This window comes from Talpa occidentalis, unplaced genomic scaffold, assembly GCF_014898055.3.
Source record: "Talpa occidentalis isolate TD23 unplaced genomic scaffold, MPIMG_talOcc4v2.1 talOcc4.8, whole genome shotgun sequence".
Lineage (NCBI taxonomy): Eukaryota > Metazoa > Chordata > Mammalia > Eulipotyphla > Talpidae > Talpa > Talpa occidentalis.
In genome coordinates this window covers 22,081,651-22,104,392 of record NW_023605194.1, presented here as the reverse complement: position 1 = coordinate 22,104,392, position 22,742 = coordinate 22,081,651, and the positions used below count along the sequence as shown (strand labels likewise).

Below are 22,742 nucleotides of genomic sequence, written 5' to 3'. Positions count from 1 at the left end.
TAATACATCAATCTTTTTTTCAGTGTGAGTGATGTTCATCTTTTATTTAAGAGATTTTTGCCTACTTACAGATCATGAGAATATTCTGTTTTCTACTAAAGCTTTATTGTTTCACTTTTCACAGTTAGGTCTGTGATCACCCTTGAATTAATATTTTGGTTTATGGTATAATGTAAAGATCAAGCCACAGTCTTAAAAGCAACTCAAGAAAAAAAGATATTACTTTCAAAAGAGTGACAGTGTTACTTACATGTGATTTATCAACACAAACTCTGGAAGCCAGAAGAAAATGAAATGACATTATGTTCATTGCTCATTTTGTTTTCAAGCAATAGGACTATGGCCTACCTAGCAGCATTTGAACTGCTCCTGCCTTTTGGCTATTATCAATAGTGCCACTATGATCATTCATATACAAATATTTGTTTTTACGATTATCTGTTGACAATGTAAAGAATATCTACAATTCTTTCGAATACATAACTAGGAGTGAATTGCTGAGTCATATAGTAATTCTGTTTGACTTTTTGAGAATGTGAGTTTTTTGAGTTTGTGACATTTTCATGGTCATTCTGTCTTCAAAAATTGCTTCTGGGCCTCCCTGGTGGTGCAAGGGGTTAAGCACCACAGTATGAAGCAATCCATACCCTCTGCAGCACAAGTTCGATCCCTGGCCGGCCAGGGAGCAACCCACATGGTGAGGCAGAACACTCCTGTCTCACCCGCTGCTACCCTCAGCAGTGTATTTCAGTCAGTCTGCCTGTTCTGTTCCCCACTCTGTCTCTGGTGAATCCTCTCACCCCTCACATATCTGGCCTGTGCCCCAGCTCTTGTATGCATAAATAAATAAATCTTTTAAAAAAATTGTTTCTGTTGCATATTATCTTGATACTTCAATTTTAAGTATAGTAATAGTTGATTATATCCCACACACTCCATGTAGATTTTGACTCTCTTTTATTTATTTATTTATTTATTTATTTGTTTATTTATTTATTTATTTATTTTTGAAGATTTATTTATTTATATAAGCACTGGGTACAGTCAGAAGCATGGGAGGGTGAGAGAATTCACCAGAGCCAGAGCGGGGAACAGAACAGGCAGACTGACTAAGTACACTGCTGAGGAGAGCAGTGGGTGTGGCAGGAGAGGTCTGCATGCCATGTGGGACCCTCACTGGCGGCTGGGGATCGAACCAGCGCTGCAGAGGCTGAGGGCAGCTTCGCAACCCAGTGCTTAACTGCTGTGCCACTGGGGAGGCCCTTGATTCTCTTTTATTAAAATTGTCTTTCATCTTTTATTCATACTTTCCTTTACTTTCCTAAACATATTGATTAGAGTTCTTCAAAATTCCCTAGACTCATAACACTAGTGCCAGAATCACCTTAGTGTACACTTGTGTGTGTGTGTGTTTCTTTTAGCTTACCTTCTGGCCTCTTAGTTCTATTTTTTAGCATACTTCATAGTTTTTGAGTGGATCTTGGGCATTGGGAACAGAGTTTTTAAAGGTTATGGATGACTTGCCATTTTCCAGAGAAGGTGATGTTTTCTTCTGGAAAGAATACAGAATGTCCAAGATCACCTTGACTTTACTGAAGCTTAGTTTAAGGCTTTGGTAAGTTTGGTCTATTTCAAATTTACCCTTTCTTCTAGGACATGCACCTTACTCCTAGGTTATAAACCTTACAGGGTCTCAACTGAAAAGCAGAGAAGTTTATTAAAGCCCTTGTACATTGGCAGGAGTAGAGCTTTAATCTCCTTGCCCCGCTCCCACACACACCATGTGGCTGCTGAAGATTTGCACAGCAATTTAGTCTCTTAGTTGTTGTTGTGTTTTTATTTGTTTCTAGGGGTCTTATCACTTGTACGTGGAGCTGGGAGTGGCCAATGATTTTGGGAATTTGGATTCATGATTTTGGCCCCTTCACTGTGCTTTGCTTTTCTCTGGGGTTTTGCCCTTTAATACTCAACCACTTTGGCATCCCCAAATTCTAATTCTGTGTTCTTAACCCAGTACTCGTGCTGTTTCTACTTAAACTCTTCTTCTAGGCTATAATCTGGAAAATGTCTCAGGGAAAATCTAGGGATAATGGTAGCATGGCGTTCATTTCATGAATTTCCTTTCTTTCAAGGATTCCAGCCCCTAGAGTTTCCCTACATTGGTTATACTTCAGGCTTCAGAAAGCTATTTTATTATTTGATCAGTTTTTAGAGTTGCTTTTGGTGGAAGAGTTGGTACAGCACAAACTACACCATCATAGCAGACCAGAAACTCTCTACAAACAAACTCTTCAGAGTGCAAATAATTCCTATATCAAATATGTTGTCACAAAAACAATGGGAAAAGGAGGAAAACTACTCAAATCATTTTATGATGACAGAAGAATTCTAATTCTAAAGGCAGTAAAGAATAGTACAAAAAGCAAAATAATAGAATCATCTTACACATGAATATGGAAACAAAAATCTTAAAATATTTGCAAATAGAATTCAACAATGTATTAAAAAAAATACCCCAGTGTAGGTAGGGTTTCCCTCATTAATATAAGATTAGCTCAATTTCAAAAACTCTGTCCACATAATACACTACCTAACATATTAAAGGAGAAAATTCACAAGATTTTCTTAATAGATACAGAAAAGAAATTGGATAAAATCTGACACTTTCCATTGCTAAAAAAACTATACATGTGTAGTATTTATTCATAATTGCATCACTATATATTAATCAAACAAAATCGACAATGTTTATATTATATTAATTAACATATGATTTAACATATTAATATATAAATTATACAAATATGCATAAAACAAGTCTTTAATGGATCAGGAAGGTAAGGTCCTTTTGACCCTCATAAAGAATATCTGTAAAACATCATATTTTATGGTGAAAATGAAATAATTCCTATTTAGATCAAGAATATACAAGGCTGTCTTCAAAACCCTTACCATTGAAGAACACTGTACCAGAGATACCAAATAGTTAAAAATAGTCAAAATTTTGAAAAGCACATAATTATTAGAAATAGAAAATTTTATTATTTACAAGCAATATTATTATCTATAGAAAAGTTAAGAATACTATATAGAGATTTTGAGTAATAGTAAAAAAAAAAGATTATGATAATTACTTAAAAAAAGGAACATATGATATCCATAGTGTTCCCAAATACTAAAAGCAATTAATTAGAAATTGTATTACAAAGATGACATTCACAACCATAGCCTTTAAGATCCTTGGGAATAAAGCTATCCAAATGTGCAAGAACTACATGAAGAAAATTATGAAATCAGATTTCCAGTTCACATCCAAAAATAAAAATATATTCCAGATGGAATTAGACCTAAGTATTAAAAAAACCTTTAGGATTCTAAGAAAAAAAAGAATATCTTCATGATCTTATAGGAAATGTTTTTCATTATACTATATACCAGGGAAAGTAAAATAAACTTATATGTAACAATATGCATACATCTTAACGTTGCACAGAGAAAGCAATTTGCAGAATATATAGTGTTATCACTCTACAGTGAAGCAATTTTATGTAATTTTCAATAATGTAATTTATGTAAATGTTTAAAACATGCAAGGCAATAGAGTAGATGATTTATAGATTTTCATGACTTTAGCAAAAATATAAAAATAAATTTGGATTGGAAGAATGTGTGAATCTAAAGTTATATAAGTGGTTACTCAAGGAAGTACTAGGACCATGTAGGGGAACAGGTAGCCTTCAGTTTCATATCTACTATGTTTTATGTTGAATACATCATATGCCAAACTTTTAAACATTAATACTTATTCATTATGACCATGAATGTGACATTAATATTCAGTATCCTCTTTAAATGAGGTCAGGAGGCTAGAAAGAATGCCCATGCATGCATGAATCAGCAAACCCAGCCTTGCATCTCCCAGGAGAGGAGGTGCTGTTTTCCCTTCGAGCAGAGCAGAACTGAGGGGGAGGTCTTCCAGAGGTTATTTAGGGGGTTGTTAGGTTGGATTTGGGGAAGTGCGCATGGGTCTTGCCATGAACATACTTTCCAATCTGCCCTCTCTTCTGTTGTTTCTTTCCAAATAAGCCTTATTTTTTGGTCACTGAAATAATTTTGATTATTTTGATTGCTTTTGTTTGAGGTCAACAAATATTTTCATATTTGTTTTGTATTTCATATTTTCTGCTGCCATTTCTGAATTCTTGTAAAACAAGACAGGGGAAAGGTCCTGCGGGTGGTCCCTTTGAAACCACCCTCTGGCATCGGAAGAGTCAGCTATGAGTTTTCTCTGAGTAAATTTAAAAGATAAAGAAAACAACCCAACAAATCCCAGGTCAATGTGAGACTGAAATTTTACAGGGAAACGGATCTGATTTGAGAGGTGGAAAGGGAGCTGACAATAGATGCCAAGTTAGCATTTTCCTCCCTGGGAGACTAGGTGTGGCTCAACTTCATGGAGTACTTGTGAGGCATTAATGGGCTAAGAATGGGAAAGTTAGGAATCTTTGTTCAATTAAAATTTGGTTGCAGCATCATTAAAACTAGCTATTCCGCCTGCTACTAATTTCATTCTTGGCTACTAGGCTGGTTATTTGTTTGTTTGTTTGAATCAAAAAGAGAATCACTGCTGATGGGGCAGATCAAATTGAAGTCCACACAAGGGGCAAAGTGGTCATGTGTTCATGAACGAGAGCAATGACACTGGAGTGGGTCTCAGCACAATCTTCTCATTGCAAATTCATTTTGTAAATTTGATGACAGTTTGAGTGCAGAATTGCACAAGTGCCTGGGATTTCTGCTTTTCTTTTTCCAGTTGTGCTGGGTAGTTTTCTTACTTTAGAATTGGAAGGGGCTACATGGTCCTAAGGAACTTCCATTTACAGACAAGGAAATTGAGACCCAGAGAGGTAAAATTACTGGTCCAAAGTCATACAACTCATTACCAAGCCTTCTTTCAATGCTTCTGAAAATAGTTCTATGGTCTACTTCTAAAATTATCCTACCCCTATTAATAAGTCAGCTGTACTAAGTACCCTTGGTGCGCCATAGGCTCTCTTGGCCATGGGAAAGACCTTGTCAAAGAGCTGGCAAGTAAGCCCATTTAAACAGACAATGTAGGGCCTCCCTGGTGGTGCAGGGGTTAAAGTCTCAGCACTATCAATCTTTCTACAGCGACTGCTGCATGAGTTCGATCCTCCACCAGGAAGCTAACCCACAGGGTGCAGCAGACCTCTCCTCTCGCCTGGTGCTCCCCTCAGCAGTGTATTTCAGTTAATCTGCTTGTTCTGCTCCCCACTCTGTCTCTGATGAATCCTCTCTCACCCCCCGCAAAGCTCTAGCCTACACCCCAGTTCTTGTATGCATAAATAAATAAAAATAAATCTTTAAAAATAATAATAAATAAACAGGCAAGTTTTTCCTGGTATCAACAGGATCACCACATTTTAGCTTTCCCTTACACATTGCAGGATGAAGTTCCAGAACTTGAAGAAGATATGACCACTTTCTAAATAATACCGTTTATGACCTATTCCATAAATATACTGCTTTATGACCTAATCCATATATATATATATATATATATATGTGCTTTCCAAAAACACTGCCATCTATATTCTCATTTGAGTCTCAAAGCCTCCATGATACAGGTAAGCTGGGCCCCATTATCCCACTTTTCCACAGGAGAAAGTTGATATACAGAGAGGGAGGAGTTTGAATTGGCTTTTGGGGCTGGGGCTCACCTCAGGATGCCTATCTTGAATCTGGGCTGTGAGCAGTTCCTTGGCCCCTCCTTGTCCTGACATGATCATCCTTCTCGGTTGTAATTAGTTCAGAAGCCTTATAATAACCAGCACTGGTGATCCCCTAGGGACCACAAGCCTGTATGAGTGCTGAGAAGGGGAAGAGGAAGGTTGGGGGGGTCATGATTATCTCTTTCAAAAGATGCATAAATGACTAGAGGGAGCATGATAAAAGGTGGAATAATGAAGTCTCAAAGGATTCTAGTTGAGAAGGACAATGTATAAGTTCAGGGGTCTCCAAATCCCTGCTTTATCAGAATTACCTAGGATTGCTTTTACTTCTCTAATCTTTGTTCTTGAATGTGGAATAGATTCTTGAGACTCAGAAATCAAAAGTAACACAGGTGATATGGGAAAAGCGTCTCACTCACCTCTAGGTTCTAATGACCCTATTCTTCATCTCGGAGGTAAAAGATGGTGTCAGTGTATGCTTTGTATAAGCAAAGCATATATCCCCCCAGCCCCTGACACATATTTACACAAAAGGTAATATTCTGTAAATACTGCTCTTGAGTTTATTTTCTCCTAAATAATATATTTGGAAGACTCTATCATATTAGTACACAAAGAAGCTTCCTCTTTCTTTCTTAAGCTGTATTTTATTCTTTTACATGCATATGCTGTGATTTTTATTTAACCAATTCCTTATTAATAAACCATGATTTTTTCAATATTTTGATATTAAAAACATAGCTGTACTAAATAATCTTGTGCAGTTGATATTCAAGAAAATCGAATTTTAGTCTAATACCACGCAGCCATAAGATCTTGGGCAAGTTAGTTAGGATTTTGACCTTATAGAACTGGAAGAAAACTTAATGACCACTTGGTTCAGAAATTCCCCAAAGTATGTGCTCCCCTAGGAAACTGACAGTCCCCATTAGACTCAGAAGACAACCGTGAGCAAATGTTAATTAATTCAAGGTTTCACACATTTATTTAATAATGGGATGATTTTTTCAGAGACCGGGGTGATTAGATTTATATGTCATCTTGGAAGGTGTTTTAGGACAATACTAAAACTTAAATTGATGAATTTGAGTGATCAGCCTGCCCTTCATAATGTGGGGAGGCCTTATTCAATCTGTTGAAGACCTGAATAGAACAATGAGATCAGTCTCCCGAGTGAAAAAGGCCTTTGGACTTGATCTGTACAATCAACCCTGAATCTCCCATCCCCCACCCCCCACTCCGCAACATTTTTGGATGTGCCAATCTCCATAATCATGTGAGCCAATTCCTTATAATAAATGTCTTTCTATACCTATATACACTCTATTGGTTCTGTTTTTCTGAAGAATCCTGACTATTAAAGGAAACAACTATTCAGATGCTGTGGAATTAATGTTCCTTAGAAAACAGAAAACAGCCTAGTCCAATCTTCTCTAATTTTACAGCTATTAAATCAGAGAGGTTCAAGATTTTATATGTTGATAATCTAACATATGCATGCACAGTATAAATCAGTATTATAATAAGTATTGTTTGATTTGCTTTGAATAGTCAGTGATCTGTCTAGGAAGACAATATAAACTAAGAAAATAAATTTTCAAAGATTTAAAGAGCAGTAAAGAAAAAAATTGAAGAGAGAAAATGGATGTGATAAATTATCAAATAAATTGTCCCAAGCTGACTATAAAAGTTTAGAGATAAAAATCATTAAACATTCATAGAGGACATGAGACTTAATATGGGTCACAAAGGATGAACAGATCAAATAGTAGAGGAATGAGGTTAGATATTCCAACAGTCAAGGAAACACTAGGCATATTCTGGGCACTGGAATCCAGTCTTCACCAATATTCCCTTAGTTCTCTCAATCAACAGTCATTATCGAGAATTTACTATGTACCAGGCACCATTCTAGGTAGTGAGAATGCAACAGTGAGGAACACAGACAATGTCTCTGCTATGAAGGGGATTATATTGTAGAAGGGGAAGAAAAAAATAAATGTAAGTTATTAAATACTTTAGTTATTAAATATTTTTCACCATGGTGAAAAAAATAAAATGAGATAAAGGGGTTACAAACAACAGTGGACTAGGCGAAATTTCTCCTCTACAAATAGTGGACAAGAGGCCACTTTTATAAGATGGTGTTAGAGCAGAATCCTGAAATGAAAGAGTAATGCATACTTCTGGAGGAAGACAACACTAAGGAAGGGGAAAGGAAAAGAAATGCAAAGATCAAAGACGGAAACACGTCTACTATGTTCAAGGAGCAGCATGTAGACTGGTGTACTGCTGGGCAGGGAGTAGGAGGATGGTAGCAGCAAATGAATTCTTGGAGCAGTCTAGGTAGGGTCTTACAGATTATCTTAAGGCCTTTGGTCCTTATTCTAATCAGATGAAGAGACATTGAAGGACTTTGAATAGAGGATCACCCTAACTACTGACTGAAACTAAGCTACAGCCAAGAGCAAGAAAATCATGTAGGCTGTTTTTGTAATGACCTGACAAAGAAATGAAAATTGTTTTGAATTTTAATGGCTAAATGTGTTTGAAGTCTGGATATACTATAAGGTAGAACTAAGAGGATTTGCTTGGATTGCCTAGTGGTAATGTAGGACTGAGTTCTGCTCAAGGAGAAAAAATTCTGGGTTCTGCTCTCTCCTGCCACCAATTGGTCATAGGAGCAAGCCCTACCTAGTCCACCTAAATGGAGTCACTGACATCTTACTTGGAGTTAGGAAGCCAAATTAAATAATCTCATGAGGTAACTTTAGTTGTAAGACTTACAAATTTGGTTTACTGTGTGTCTCAAAATTAGTAATCCACTATCTATTCTTTTGTGCTGTCCACTATAATTTCTTGTAAAGAATTGTATCTATGACATTATAAGTTCCTTGGAGGCTGGGACCTTCTCTAAATAACCCTACACACATCTGTGTTTATCAACTAACTGAGCCAATCCTCAGTAGCTCAATGGATTTTGTATATAATTCTGCTTTTTCACTACTTATTTTGCTTTTCTTGTGACTCTTTAAATTTAGTGCTCAAGAACAAGCCCAGTTTCAAAGAGCAAGAAAGGGAAGAGAAAGCGTAAAAATTCTACCTCAATAGTTGGCTATATTGGGGTAGGCAGGTTACTTAAGAAAGGCTTGCTAAAAAAGGTACAAGTTTGACACTGAGCTGCACCTTCAAAGGAGAGGTAAGATTTTATAAGAAAGAGAAGGGGCAGGGAGCCCTGAAAGGCTTCAAAAAAACTGAAGTAGAAAATTGAAATAAAATGACATATACCTACAAAAAATATCAGTTCCTTTCCTCTTAGAGAAATTTAACAATGTATAAGCTTTGGGCAGAGAGTAAAGCAAGCAAGCAACACCTACCATGTAACTTCAGAGCGCCCAGAAGGCAGCAAATTAATTGATCTGAGTAAATGGAGTTAGCACCAAAGTGGAGAGAAGAAAAAGTGATGAAATTGGGATTGAGTTAAAAGGATGTTCCTGTCTATCTGCTAAATTCCACATGTGGAAAGCTGAAGTTGAACACAGAGGTAAATGTACAAAAAGCAATTGTTAATTGAGTAAATCCTGCAAAATGTGCCACAAACATCAGCAGCTTTTTGCAATGTGTCCACTAAATGTTTGATACGTGGGTTGTGTACTATTTTCTGTTCATTGAAATTCTTAGTACAAGTGTAGTAAAAATGCTTGTCATACAGATGAGAAGGAAAACATACCATCTAGTAATAGTCTATGAATCTATAGGGGAAGACTAAGAAAAAATGTATGGATCATGGCATTATACAAACATTTCACTGCCTTTTTTTCTCTCTCATACCCAAACTCTGGCATATATCAGTTCAGACAAATTAAATAAGATCAAACAAAATATCTTCTGACAATTTTATGTGTCTTTTCTCTGTGCTTTCTCCAAAAATCTCTCCAGTGATTCAATGGTGTTAATCATATACAAAAAACAAACTGACCTATTGGAGGGAAGACTTCCTTTCCTGGTAACCACAATCCCTTTCTGTCCCTTTTTACACAAGAATAAGTCCATTGCATTAGGAGTATTGGGCCTTTTTGTGTTCCACTTCAAAGGCATTGAAAAAAAGGACTCGGGGGCATGGGAGTTCTAGTGTGGTATGAGGGCAGGAGGAACAGATACTCAAACCTAGTTCTTTAAATGATGTCTTTAGCTTCTCTTTGATGTCCACGGCTGGGCCGCAGGGGATCCATAAAAACTGAAGATCATATGTAAAGTTGTCTATGTATGAATTATACACATGTGTACTTTTCTAACAAAATCAATGAGAATTATAAAGTACTGATAATGAGAATTATAAAGGACTAATTATCTTTTTGTGCCTTCACCCAAAGAAGCAGCAATAGAGATTTGGCTCTTGTAGTCAGTGGATAAGGATCTCGGACACCTCTTGGCCTGGAGGTCTTTCCTGGGATTTTGAGTCCTACTGTAACAGGGTGGTCCCCAGGAAGAGGGGAGGTTCCCGGTTTCCTACCCCACCCAAAGGAGGGTGGAGCTGAGCAGGGAGAAGAAGAAGCTGCAGAGGAGACTGGGCAGGAAGGAAGCAGGATGGAGCCAGAAGGAGCCCTGGAGGAGGCACATGGAGCAGAGAGACACGTGAAGAAACTGCAGTTGCTTTTTGGTCATGGACTGGGTGACAGAGATGTGGGTGAAAGAACGTGGGGAGGTGACAATGGCAGTTTTTGTCTTGATTTTGATTTTGCTCTTTTCCTCCCAGACTTGTCTGGTTGTTTCTGATCCTTTTCTGTGGGTCCCCACTGAAAGGTGTTTTAGACTTGTGGCAGGCTTTTGGGCCTTGCTCTGGCCAATCCTGTTTGGGTGGACTTTTACCCACGAGGGGATGGGTAACTTTGAGTGCTTGATCTAGAAACTATATTCTTTGCCTTTCCGGTATTGTTTACTAATTGTATTAAAGTTCCTTTTCATTAAAGTCTCATATGTTTTGTGTTGACACGGCAGATGGCAGAACCTATTTAGAGCAGGCAGGTTTGCAGGGTCTGGAGTGTCCCTCTCCTTGCCCTGTAACACTACCAGCCCACAGCTGCCCACTCCCTGGACTGGGTCTGCTGGTTTTCTTACACACTGAGTGATTGCTGCTGCTGTTGATGCTACTGATTTTGCCCTGTAAGAAACAGGATTTGTGCGCTTCTTACAGCAACACTTTAGTCTGCTTGAAATAAAAACACACACTCCACGCCACAGGGAAATCACACTACCTTTACTCAGGGCATGCCAGATATCCAAAAAGGAAGACCCTTTTCCAAACCCAGTTGGCCGTCTTTCTCTTTGCCCTCCTCTCAGTCTGTTAAGCTAACCCCAAATTTACACAATTACTCACATAGAACAGGAAACGCAAATGTTAAAGTGCTGACAATGTTTGACCACATTTTTCATGTAATTCACATTAGAGCATCTTATGTAAAAGTTGAACAAGCCTTGAAAGACTATACAAAAGGCACTCAACATAAAAGAGTTTTTAAGTTATAGAAAATTTGAATTCATTGACTTCTGTAGGCCAAATGAGAACTTTCACCAAATTACTTGTTGGCAGTGGGTCTTTTACTATCTTTGTTTCCTTTTATTTCTATGAACTAAAGTGGCAAGAGAAGGGGGGAAGGGGACAATGACAGGAAACAGCGATCCACCTCCGCACCAAAATATCAACAGAAAACCACAGCTATGCTGCCATCTAACAACAATATATCCTGTTTAGGAAAATCCCTGGTCCCAGAAACAGTCGTGTAACTGTAGACAATAATGAAATTACATCCTGCACAGGCTCAAACCTCCATAGCCTCTAACGACATTATTTCCTCCCCCACCCTCTTTGCTTTCCTGAACTCTCTCAGGAGGTTTTGTTCCTTAGGAAGGAACCTAACGATGACTTTCAGAGAAGGTGGTGATCGATCATGGTGAGGATGGGCACAGATGTGCTACTATTGCTTATCAGGGCCTCTGCTTTTAGTGGCCATAAATTTGGGAGCTGGGATAAAAGTGTTTGACCATTTCTTATCAAAGAGAAGGGAGAGCAGCCACTTTTCTTAAGGAGAACAAATGTCTATCAGGGTAAATGGTTCTGAAAGGCAGGCAGCCAGCCCTTTCTTAGATGAAAGGAACTGGACTCACCCTCAATCTGTCATTAAGCGATGGGTCATTTCTAAGCTTCATAAGGGGAGAGATTTAAGGCACACTTGAAGTCACAGAAGTGCATCAATTGTTCCTTGCAAATCTTGCAATGGTATTTCTTGCTTAAATCTCCTAAGCAAAAGGAAAATATTAAATAACAATAACCTTTGTACTGAGATCAAGTTGGGTAAGTGTTGCTCACAAAGATCACCTGAAATAAGAAAGCAGGATCTATTACCAGTCATTCAAAACTGGGGATGACTTTGACTATCTGTATGATTTCCCAGATGCTACCAGGTACAGTTTTGCTCCTGTACCTGCTCTGATGATGATAAATACAAAGATGAATCTCTAAGATCTTGGGATTCCATCACCTGTGAGATTGCCATATTCTGTAATCCTAGAATCCAAACTCCCAAGCGAGTATAATCAACGCACCATGTAATCCGAGGAACACAATCACAGACGTGCTTACTGCTCAGAGGAAGCCTGGAAGTCAAACATCCACACTGAGGTAACGCAGCTCTCAAAGGGATCAAATGACACCAGAGACAAATGTATCGAGTTGTTGTGGCAACTGATCCAAAGTGTGGTCCAGCTGTTCCCAGTCTGTTTCCCAACATCAGAGACTATTCACTCAAGGCAAACCATAAAAATACCTCCTTACTCATAAAAAAAGACATTCTCTGACTCCGAGGCCAGACTGTTCTTCTCCTCAGGCCATGGCCTGCCTCTCCCCACTCGCTCCTGTCTTCTGCTCCAAGTAAGATCTGGGGGAGACTCTTGCCAATAACTACACTTGTGTTCTCTAATTCAACAGAAAGGCAGATTACCTCAGAAAAGCAGGGGGCATGTGACTCACCCACCCACAGCCACACACAAACTCAATTAGCATCTTTTAGTCCCTCTTCCTTGGACCAGGTGTTTATGTTTAGTCTGTCTGGGCAAACACTTCCAAAGTATATCCAAGTGAAAGCTGACCTGTTTGGTTTTTTACTATATAAAGTAGATTATGAAATATATCTATTAGAAGGAATCAATGAAGGGAACTGGTTAGTGGAAAGAGTGTGAAGTTCTTTTGCTGTGAACAGTCAAGTCCTGGACTGCAGTTACTAGCTGTGAGGTCTTACAAGTTACCGGTTCTCTGAAGAGCACGTTCCTCATCCGAGGAAAATGGTGTTAATGATATTTGTCTTGTCAGGACGGTACTTTTCAGAGTTTAAAGTGCACATGAAACCCTGGGGGGGTTTTATGATGATACACATTCTAACTCAGTAACTGGTCAGGAGTGGGGCCCAAGAGTCTGCATTGCTAACAACTCCCAGGCTGTTGCTGCAGGTCAGGACACAATTTGAGTAGCAAGGTAGTCAGGTCGTCCAAGGATCTAACTTTATAAACAGCAGCTACCACAATATTTGGCACATGGAATGCATTCAGTGAGTGCTCTTCCTTTTTATTTTCATCATCTTCATCCCACACAATGTATTACAGAAAACACTAACTATGAATACAAAGCTTCAACTCCTCTGAGAATCTGCAGTTGGAGACAGCCAAAAGAGAATTCTAATAACATAAAGTCTCCCATTCTTTTCTTCTAAAATGAAAAGAGACATGGAGAGGGAAAACAACTAGACTGGCTGGAAATATAGGGCAGGGACTGTGGCTTTCACTACAAACACCTTTCAGATAACAGGCACCACCTAAGCACTGCTGGCTGTTCTCCCTCCAGCACTTCCTTTATCTCAGCATTTAAGCTCCTCACCTTCCCTAGAATTTGCTTATTACACTTATTCTTTATTCACCGCCCCCCCAACTCCTGCCCCAGAATGTGAGCACCACGAGAACAGAAATGTTTGTCTATTCTGTTCACTAATCTTTCCCAAGCACCTATGACAGTGCTTGGCACAGAGTAAACACTCAATAACTATATCTGATGAATAAATACCTATGTTACAGAAGCAAAAACTGAGAGTCAGTGCAGTTAAATGACGTGTATGAGGGCCTCCCGTGGTGGCGCAGCAGCTGAGCACCGGGCTGCAAAGCTGCCCACAGCTTTTGCAGCGCCGGTTCGATCCCCGGCCTTGGCAAGGGCCCCACATGGCACGCAGACCTCTCCTGCCATGCCTGCTGCTCCCCTCAGCAGTGAATTTCATCAGTCTGCCTGTTCTGCTCCCTGCTCTGGCTCTGGTGAATTCTCTCACCCTCCCACGCTTCTGACTGTACCCAGTGCTTGTATAAATAAATAAATAAATCTTAAAAAAAAAATGACATGTATGAGATAAAGCATCAGAGTCAGGTTTCAAAACTTGACAGTCTGGATCTGAAGAGTGCAGCATTTATTTAACAGAGAAATAAAGAAAATGAGGGGGAATCTCCAAGTCTAAGCTAGTACCCAAGTCTTTGATTCCCATGAAGTTATAGGATTGGGTAGATATAAATAATCAGCTCCTCATCAGGGTGACTGAACAAGACTGATGGGGATTTGCACACAGATAGAGGGGGTGATCTAGGATCTCAAGATTAGTCCGTCATTAAAGTACCCATTTAATATCCACATGTAGCAGGTGCCCTTGAGTTGCCGCCTATAATGTGTTTGGACAGCTGTAATGAATGGCAGATGCTATTAGCTGTATGGAAGGACCAGTGTTTCTCAACTTTTCCTCCTTAGGCAGAGGTGTCACCTGTGGGAATCTGGAGACAATGCCAGATTGAGCATTCTTTGGGATTTTGTGTATGTTTGTACATTCTGAAATGGGAAGGAAAGAAGTCACCCTCTTTTGCCCATACCAACAGCAGACACTGGAGAAAGCTTCCCTGGGAGAGACTGAGGTGAAGGGCACTAATGGAAACTATATAGCCTTCCAAAATTAGGTTGAAAGGGAAGCTACAAACACCTCATAAGGAGCCTACCACCTGTGTCACAGGTATTATTAGGCCAAATTTACAAAAGAAGACCTTGAGGTTCAATGACTCACAGAGCAATTTGCCTAAGGTCACACAGACAGGAGGTGCTAGAGACAAACTTAAGTCAGCAAACACAAGCTCTGGGTCACTTCTGTAAAGAACTTAGCACATGGTGATGGTGCTCGGGTGAATTGGTGAAGGATATTCTATGGGGACTACACCTGGGGGGTGGGGAAGCAAACATTGTTTAAAAATGAACAATGATGTAAAATATATATATATATATATATAAATAAAAGACTATATCATTTCTATTAGACATACAGTATGAACATGTTCCTTATAGGAAATTTGATTAAGAAGATTACAATAAAGAAATTTCTCTGGTTTTAAAAAAAAAAAAAAATCACAGGGCACAGAAATTACCTGATTAAAATAAAATGCAGATATGCACTTACAGGAGTGTGTATGTACAGGCTTGTCTTCCTTACAACAAAGAATTCTTTGATTCTTCAGCTTGCTGTTAGAAAGTTCTTTTTCTCTCTTTTCTTTCTCTCTTCTTTTGCAGTCAAGTTCTTATGTTACTCATGGCCCCCTTCCCTCCTTATTCTTTTCTTTTCTTTCCTTTTTAAATCCTCTATTTGCATTACAAGGGTTTTCTTCCTATCATGGTCCTTAGGTCCTCTATCCGGAGCGCCTCTCTTTTTTCAAATTCTCTTGTGGAGGAGAACAAGCATGGCTTGTGAAGTCATCACTTGAAGGATAAACTCCTTGCTAATGATAAGCCTACTGAGCTCCCTAGGGGTAAAGATCTTTTTGGCTGTAGACTATACATAACATCTAGCACAGTGCCTGAACATTATAGGTGCTCAATAAATATTTTTAATGAATTAATAAATAAAATATAAAATGATTACCCTACAGAACCACCCAGTTTCCTCCTTTGGCTGAAAAGATCATGAGCAAAAAACTTGAAGCAACTGCAGAGTCTATAAAAATGCTCAGTAAAGAATACATGTTAACATCTGTATAGTCTACAGTGAGACACTTTCATAGTGAAAGAGATTAGGCAAAATAGTAGAAAGACAGACGGAAGGAGAAGGGAACTCACATTTAGTGAGGGCTTGCTATATTTATATTCTGTGCAAAGTACTTTTCACGCATTAACTCATTTAGTCTTCACTGCAGATTTGTAAGGGAGGATTTACTTTCCCCCTCAATCCACTTAGAGTTAAGAGGGATTCTGTGCAGACTTGTTTGAGTTCAAAACCCTTGTCTTTTGACCAAACCATAATGCACAACTTTATAGGTATTTTTGCTTACAAAATAGTGTTTTAAGTAAGTTCTAGGACTCTTGTGAATCATTTACATTGTTAAATCTTCTCCCAACTTTTTCTAAATAGGGTCTACATTTTGTTGGTACTCTTTTTTCTCTAAAATTGAGTATCTATATGATAGATTCCTTCTATTTTTCCTTTTAAGCAGAATCTTTACCTAACAAATCATTCTAATGTCCCATTACCCCTGGAAATGTTCATGAATTTTCAATAGGTGCTATTCTCAGAGCTATTTTGCTCACATTTACTTATATTGTGGGAAAATCCATAGTTGTTCTTGCAATGACTTTTTAAAAGTATTCATTTTTATGTTTTTAAATATAGCTGAAGATCTAAATTATAAAATTGATCCTTAAAAATTGATCTCTAAGCGTATAGCTGTAGTAGACTCACGACATATTTTTTTTTTCTGCAACAGCAGAAGTAAGGAATGATGTGTGTAAGCACAGACTAAGAGAAAGAGTGCTGACTTCTATGTAAGAGAAAAATCCATTGAAAATTAGATGAGCTGAAGATCTGGCTCTGACTACAAGAGATAGGAATTTTCTAAAAATCAGTTCCCAAGACAATTTTTCTTACATCTTTTCCCCCACCCACATGTCAGAAAGGAAGCCACTGAGAAAGTTTTATGCCAAAAAATACAGTGATGACTGTTTTCTTATAAACCTTATCCAGGCAGTCATCTGCAAGGCAGGGAACTCAAGTCTTAGAGTACATCAGAGTCACCTGAGGATGTGTCAGCCCAGAGACTGTTGGGTTCTGCCACAGTGGGGCTAAGTTGGGGCTTGAGAACTTGCATTTTTTTAACAAGTTCCCAGGTGATACTGCTGCTGGTGTGCTCTGGAGTTGAAGTCCCCAGGGGCTACTGATGCTCAGTCTGGAGGCTCCAGGACAATAGTTGGCAATCCTTGCTAAACATCAGATTCACCAAATGAACTTTTTATAAGTACTGACCTCTGGTCCGCAGCCTTAGATTTTTTAATTCTTTTGAAATCCTGTGGGGTCTGGGCCTTGGAATCACTGAGTTTGCCTAACTTGATAAGTATGAAAATGGACTTCATTTTCTAAAATTAATTTTTAAATTTTGTCTTATTAAAAATTACCTGGGGAAAGCAAAACAGCAGGATTTTTGGTTAGATATGCTGGTTCAAATGCATGTATTTGCTTAAGTTCCTTTCCAAAAGTCCTCTAAAACAATGGTAATGGACCAAAAAGGTGGGAAGACTAACTCACCAGGTCTAGAAGGACAGGAAAACAACACAATAAAAATACTGATATTAGAAAAACAAAGGAAGAGTGATAACTGACTTAGTTGGCCAGAGAGCTGATCTCTATACCTGTGAATTCTTTAAGGTGGCCTGCTTCTTGCTGTGGAACTCCAGAAACTCCTAGGAGGCACCAGTGCCTTGGAGAATCTGTGGGTGTGGGTTCCTATGAGCTGGCTACTAGCTGGCCACTCATGGGCAACTGTGACCTATTTGTTGTCTGCAAATCACAGCAGAGCATTCCTTGACTACCTATAGAGTATAGCCCATATCCCGAGGCAGGCCTGGGGATGCCTAGGCCGCTGTTGACCTGATTACATGCCTGTCTATCTCCATGGTAGTCTCGGGATGACTCTGCCTGTGATAACATCAAATACTTCGCTGACGCAAATGGCTCTTGACATATGGTCACGCTGTCCCCTTTCCAGTCCCTCATAAAACTTTGTCCTCCATTCCTATCCCACCCTCCAGACCTGATTCCTCATATCATTGTCTCATGATCAGCTTTTACTGGCCTGTGTGCTTTCAATAAGTGGCACAAGAACTTCTGCTCAAGTAGCAGAGTCTTGCCTTGCAAACCTGCTCCGGGACTGTTGCGTGGAACACAAAGCGGCAATAAAGTTCCTGTGGCAATAAAATGGTGCCCGAATAGAGACTGGTGGATTGAAACAGGAGAATTGAGAAGCAACTTAAAGCCAAAGATCCTTCACTCTAAATTAGTAGTTATTTGAATGTGGACTCCTAGGAGTCCCCAATACCCTTGCAGGGTCCCTGAGATTGCAATTATTCTATTATGAAAATGACAGTTACTTGTTTTTCATTCTCATTCTCTCACAAGTATCAAGTAGGATTTCCCAGAGTCTATATAGCAAGTAACAATGTCACAACTCTCACAATTAATGGAGTATATGCTTGTATATACTTATATTTTAGATTTTTCAAGGTATGGTTTTAGGATATAGATATTTGTGTTTTCAAAAGTCAACTCCACTTGTTCTCAACACTTACAATGTGCCTTACTGCAATTTTCTATAATGCCTACTATTATATGTGTAACCCCACAATCATACAATAAGTTATTATATTAATAGTTAATGTAATTATTATAATTATATATTTATTATCAAGTTATTTATCCTAATGTTTTCCTCTTATCTACATAGAAATAAAAACATCTTGCTGTCTTGTGCAACAAAACTATTTTGAAACCTTTAAAAAATTCTAAATTTAAGCCCTCCCTGGTGGCCTAGGGATAAGTCTCAGCACTATCACCACTGTGACCTGAGTTTGATCCCCGGCCAGGGAGATAACCCAATTATAGTGCAGCAGACCACGCCTGCCTCGCCCACTACTCTCTTTAGCAGTGTATTTTAGGAGATCTGCTTGTTCTCTTCTCCACTCCATCTCTGGTGAATCCTCTCATCCCCCACACCTCTAGCCTATACCCCAATCTTACACTATATATATATATATATATATATATATTTTTTTTTTTTCTAAAATGCCAAACTTAGAAAAGCTTCTGAGAGAGGAACTTATCATGCTGCATTGGGTAGAAATCTGCACAAGAAATCAGCTGAGAGGCTGATAAACACTTGTAAATTTGACTGTGGTGAATGCCTACTGGATAAAACATCAATAAAAGTTAACAAAGGAAACCACCCAAGAGCCACTTCCCAAAAGTGCAGTAAATTAAAGATTTAACTACAAACATAAAGATAAAGCTAATATCTCAGGATGTTTACATCTGTATACATTTACTAATGTAGCTTTTTTCTTATATCCATCCAACATTGGCATCAACTAATCATTGATAAAGATCTTATATGTGAATTGCACTAAATACAAGTGCTGATAAAATGCAGAAAGTATTAAATAATTTATTTGACTGTCATGCTTGTACTGAAAAAAACTGTTGACATTTAGACTCACGGTACAAAAGCTATTGTGATTAAACCACTGCCTGCTTAATACAAACCAAATCAGAAACAAATTGTACTGTGGTCATTGTCATCATGGCAATGAAACTAAAATGCCAGAATTCCTTTGTTAAGGTAGTAAAAACTATTAATTTTATTAAACTTTAACCCCTCATACACATTTTTAGAAATGCTCTGTATAAGGGAACTATACATAAAGGTCTTTACCTCTACAGCAAAGGATCACGTTTATGTTGTGGAACAATATTTGTATGATGAATTGCAAGCTGAAATGGTCATTTTTTTTTCATGGAACAACATTTTTACTTGAAAAAACAACTGGCAGGCAAATTGTGGTTATTCAGGCTTGTGTATTTGGAAGACATTTTTCTCAATCATGAACAAAGTAAGTCTATCATTTCAAGGAAAACAACTGACAGAATTTGCTGTGGATTATAAATTTTGAGGTATTCAGTGAAAACTGGAATTTTAGAATATATTTATCTGCACACCATGAGCTTGTGAACTTTCCAAACTTAAAGTTGTTTCTGAATATTTGAGAGATGGTATTAATAAATGTGCTTTTTTGACATTTTGTGATGAAATGTATTAACATTTGAAGACCTGCCTAACTCACAACTCAGCAAAACAGTATTTTGCAAATGATAGTGCACGATGTTCCAAAATCCCGCATGCGTAAATGATGCAACCAACATATTTTAACACATCAGAGTATAAAGAGTTTATTGATATAGCTTTATATAATGCATTACAACTAACATTTAAGATTCAATCACCTGCTAACTTTTTGATATCTGAGAAAAGCCACAATTATCTGAGAAATGTTAGTCAAATACCTCTCACATATCTGACTACTTATCTCTCTGAGGCCAATCTGTCCACAAATTATTAAACCAAAACACCAAATTCCCACAGAACATGAAGACACAAGAATCCACGTATTTTCAATTCAGCTACGTATTAAAGAAATGTATAAGAATATAAAATAATGGTACTTTTCCCACTATTTTTTTTAATTTTGTAAAATATAGTTACTTTTTATAAAAAGACATTACGTGTGTTAAAAATGTAGTGGGTTTATTATCTTTCAATAAATAAATGTTTTTGAATTTCTTTTTAAATTCTAACACAGTATCCAAAGTTATGACCCACATAAATAAAAGTTATTTGGAGCACTCAATATTTTTCAAGAGTGAAAGGCTCCTGAGACAAAAACCTTGAGGAGCCCTGCCTTCCACATCTGAGAAACTGTCCAATTTCCAACAAGCAGAACACTAGAGCTTGAGCTAGAGTTGAGGCTGCCAAGCCTAGCTGAGTTGAGAAGTCACATATAATCCAAAAAAAGGAGATATCCAGTCCCTTGCCTCAGACTGAGGAAGACAGCAGATTTTTACTTCCAAATTAGGTGAGGAGAGAAGTCGTCTCCAGTAAGGCCCAAGAGAAAGAGACCAACAGATATGGACACTTAGGAGTCCCCTAATGGAACAACCCAGCCAGGTCACTCCACATAGACTCCCCACCAGTTGAGAAGAAATGTCCATGAACAAATAATGTTTAATCAGCTTTTTATGTTTCTCTTTTAAACGAGAGTAGAGATCCAAGGATCAATTGACATTTGAGGAAATTCTTTAATGTGAAAGACAGAAACCAAAATAAATGGAGCAGGGAAGAATATAGAGGGGAAGTTTAATGCAGAAACCATAACAAACTATTGGTGAAAGGATGGAAGGGAGGGAGGGAAGTAGGGATGGAGGGATAAAGGGAGAAGAAAATAAATAAACACAACTAAAATTGGTATCCACAAAGAGAAAGTAAGAGCTATTGCCAGAAACAAGGAAAGAATCTACACAAAGGAAGTTTTGAAGGATCAAAGAAGCTTTTGGAAATCTGAAATCTGGTAACAAATGAAATCTTCAAACAGAAAATTTAGATGATTAAAGAGATTTATGGGCCTCCCCTGGTGGTGCAGTGGTTGAGCACTGGGCTGCGAAGCTGCCCGCAGCTTCTGCTGCGCCAGTTAGATCCTTCGGCCGAGTGTCCCACAGGGCATGACAGACCTCTCCTGCTGAGCCCGCTGCTCCCCTCAGCAGTGTATTTCGTTGGTCTGCCTGCTCTGTTCCCCTCTCTGGCTCTGGTGAATTCTCTCACCCTCCCGGCTTCTAACTGTACCCAGTGCTTACATAAATAAATAAATAATATCTTTTTAAAAAAATAGAGATTTATGATAACAGGAGATAAAACAAGGAAGATAATAGATACGTGTGTGTGTGTATATATATGTGTGTGTGTGTGTGAATATATATGTATTTACTTGAGAAGTTCCAATATCTGAACCAGTAGAAGTTTCAGAAAGGGACAGCACAAAAAATAAATAGGAAATTATCAAGAAAAATTTCATGAAATTTCCATAACTATAAGGCATAAATTATAGATTGAGAATATCTGTAACATATCTAGGAAGCAAAATGAAAAGAGAGTCACCTAAAGGGTCACTGGAAGAGTTCTCAAAAGCAGGAGAAATGAAAGGATTGGAAATCATAAAAGCAATAGTTTTCTCAACTATTTCTCAATAGTTATTTCTCAAATAGATATGAGGAAAGAAAAATAAAATGGAAAAAAAAGAAAAAGAAAATGGAGCCAAGGCATCAAAATCTGATGGAAATCTATATGTATCCAAAATATAAATCAAATTCTAATACGAGATCTCAACATGTTTATCTCTCATTTATCTTTTTTTTTTTCAGGAAGTTCCTGGAAGAAAAAAAACCATTCCACCAAAATGAGGGAGTAAACCTCAAAAAAAGGCATGGATCCAACAAATAAGAGAGTCAAAAGGAATCCCCAGGATGATGGTCTAGGGAGATCCCAGGACAACAGCTGTGCAGGAAGCAGGAAGATCAACCAGTCCAGATGGGAGCAGAGGAGGGGTGCTCAGGGCATCCCCAGGAGTGGATTAGACTGGTGGCTACCTGGGCCCTCTGCTGACACAGGAAGGAGAACCTGGCCTGTGGTAAAGGGTGGGGATGAACAAGGGATGGAGTAACAGGAAACTAGGTGAATAAAAAGAAGACTGTTATTAAATCAAACAAAAACAATAAGTTGTGAAAGAAAGAAAATGTAATTATAGTACACGACATTGTCTGTTATGAATCACATTTACATCATAATAAAAATGTGAGCATGAATTCTGATTTAACCAATACTTAAGAAATAAAACAGTATGTTTCAGGGTGTGAGAAGTTAGGGAAGTGTGAGTGCTCCCCAATCCTTGTAAGAAATTAACAGCTAATACATGAATTGGAAACAAATAGGCAATAACAGCATCAGAAGATGTGGCTAGAGCTATGAAGATTGCTCTGAAGATGGGGAACGGAGGGT

General features: G+C 38.2%; 1 protein-coding gene across 2 annotated transcripts in view; it reads right to left on the bottom strand.

Annotated features, from left to right (window-relative positions):
- HPSE2 (heparanase 2 (inactive)) overlaps positions 1 to 22,742 on the bottom strand; it is a 448,287-nt gene that overhangs the window by 138,347 nt on the left and 287,198 nt on the right. The window lies entirely within an intron of this gene.